At 48.3% G+C, this 2,567-nt stretch overlaps 1 pseudogene; it reads left to right on the top strand.

The window, feature by feature from the left end:
* The first annotated feature begins 370 nt into the window (after positions 1 to 370).
* On the top strand, positions 371 to 488 carry LOC126475996 (5S ribosomal RNA; annotated as a pseudogene).
* Positions 489 to 2,567: the final 2,079 nt, after the last annotated feature.

Raw genomic sequence — 2,567 nt, 5'->3', positions numbered from 1 at the left:
TGAAACTGTTCTGAGAGCATTTGTTTGACAGCGCTGTAACTCGAACCACGTAACAAGATCCTAAGATGGTGTCAAGATTTAGCTTATTTCCCAGGCCACATCTTATTTTTGCTGAACGAAAGACGCGACAACTGAAGTCACGTTTTCTCTAAAACCTGTTTTGCAGCCGTGAACTAAGGAGGTTTTATGCAGCCGAAAAATAAACAGTACACCTGCAATGACGATGTCGATTTTGATCCGATAACGGCATATTCGCATACGATCTGGGGCATAGTAGATGTACTGATAATGGTTCAGCGTCATCCGCCAACAGATAACGTAGTGACATAGCTACCAGAGCGCCATTTGCGGCTACCCTTTAATAAGAAATGGCAACGGCCTTGCCGCAGTGGATACACCGGTTTCCGTCAGATCACAGAAGTTAAGCACTGTCGGGCGTGGCCGGCACTTGGATGGGTGACCATCCGGGTCCCCATGCGCTGTTGCCATTTCTAGGGGTACACTCAGCCTCGTGATGCCAATTGCGGAGCTATTTGACGGAATAGTAGCGGCTCCGGTCAAAGAAAACCATCATAACGATCGGGAGAGCGGTGTGCTGACCACACGCCCCTCCTATCCACCTCCTCAACTGAGAATGACACAGCGGTCGGATGGTCCCGGTGGGCCACATGTGGCCTGGTGACGGCGTGCTTTTAATAGGAAATACTCAGAGCCATAAAGCTCAGTGTGGTGCAAAGATGTTAAGCAAGCAGGCCACCTTGCCACGGAGAAGCGCTCGCACTTCCTACAGCCAACTGAGCGAGTTTGAAAGGGATCGGACTGTGACCATCAGAGTGGTGGGATGGTCCTTGCGGAGTATTGCCACACAAGGTGGACGTTCTGCGTCAGCTGTGTAACGATGCTGGTATCGGTGATCACATTGAAAACCTCACACGCGTAGAGTGAGTTCTGGGCGTCCACGCAGCACAGAAGCCCGACGGGGTCGTTGTATTGTAAGGGCAGCAGTGGCAGATCGTACAGCTACCACCGCAGAGGCCTTGAGAGCCCAACGTGTCAACGCAAACTGTTGCGAATCGGTTATTGGCCGTGGGATTACGGGCACGCACATGTGCAGCCCGTCTTCCACTCGCGCCAATGCATCGACGTTCACGGATCGACTGGTGCCATCAGAGGATCACTTGGAATATGGAGTGGCGCGCTGTGGTCTTCAGCGATGAAAACAGATTCTGCCTGTACACACTGAGCCGTAGTCGTGTCCGGCTCTTCGAAAAGTGCGCCAGGCAGAGTGCTTTCGCTTCGCGTCTAGTGTATGCGGTGGCGTGTTCGGTTTGGCGCGCTGTTTGGATCGCTACCGCACTCTGGCGGGAGGTGGGGCAAGGGTACGGTCGCGTGACGGTCGAGAAGTAGGTACTGGGCGGTGACCGAGAGAGATGGTGACGCGAGCGGGTCCCTGCTGTTGGTGGTCGTCAACTGCTCAGAACGTGGTTTGGCCGAACTCTAGGCTGCCAGTGGCTAAGTCTGCCTTTACCCGCATGTACGTGGCTTATGAAGCTTGAAAGCCGTGGTGCAGGAGATCAGCGCGTGGGACCGTATGTCTTTTTATCGGCCGTTGAAACCACTGGCAGCGGTTGGCTCTGACGAGTATAAGGAAGTGCAACGTATTCTGGGCGCTGTGGTGGAGTGTGAGAAGTTGGGTATTGTTTTTATGTAACAGACTTTTATATATATATATATGGGGTTTTTCAACTTCTAGTGAAATGTATGAATTTCTTCACCAGTGGTTCTGTTGGGGTCTTCCCACCATAGTTTTCATTTGTCTGCCCGCGGGAATGTGGTAATTGCTTCTTGGTGAGGCATCCTCGATTGGATGATTTAGGGTCGGTGTCGCGAGTCTCTGTGGTTCGGAGTCTGTGCAGGCACCGCCCTTGCTACATCTTCTGGTTTTGGGTAAGTCGGGGAGGTGGTGGCTTGTAATGGAAGTTTTGGGGCAGATCTGCTGTGGCCCTGTAGACCACCAATAACTATTCCGCCTGTTGTGATTTGGGCCCCTTTACACGTGTCACTCCCTCACCAAGATAAGAAAATTTTTTTTGGGAACTTCCTTTAATTTGATGGTTTGTGTGTTGGCTTATTCAAATTTATATTTTAACAACTGATAGGTGTAATATAAGTTATTTTTGTCTGGCAAGAGACAACTATTTTAGCTTTAGTACAAACTAGCTACTTAAGGGTGGTTTTTTTTTTTTTTTTTTTTTTAAGGAGTTGTTCTTTTATAGATATAACAAGTTTAAAATCTTACTGTTGGGAAGTTGTTAACGTCATATCTGGCAATCTCCGTTTCACAAAGAAAATTTGGCAGCTATTCGAAATTGTGTTTGAAATTATGTTTTCTTTAAATGCCAGACTTAAAAATTTATTATTGAGAAAGCCTTTTAAAATAAAATGATAACCTTACCAGTGTGTCTTATTTCACCAGCACCTCCTGGCCTCTACTTCCACAGTAACATTTTTGGAATAACATGTGTACTTGAGTTGTTTGTGAACCGCCCTAAATGACGGTTCACACA

This window comes from Schistocerca serialis, chromosome 4 (assembly GCF_023864345.2).
Source record: "Schistocerca serialis cubense isolate TAMUIC-IGC-003099 chromosome 4, iqSchSeri2.2, whole genome shotgun sequence".
In the NCBI taxonomy this organism is placed as follows: Eukaryota; Metazoa; Arthropoda; class Insecta; order Orthoptera; family Acrididae; genus Schistocerca; species Schistocerca serialis.
This window is presented reverse-complemented; position numbering and strand designations above follow the sequence as displayed.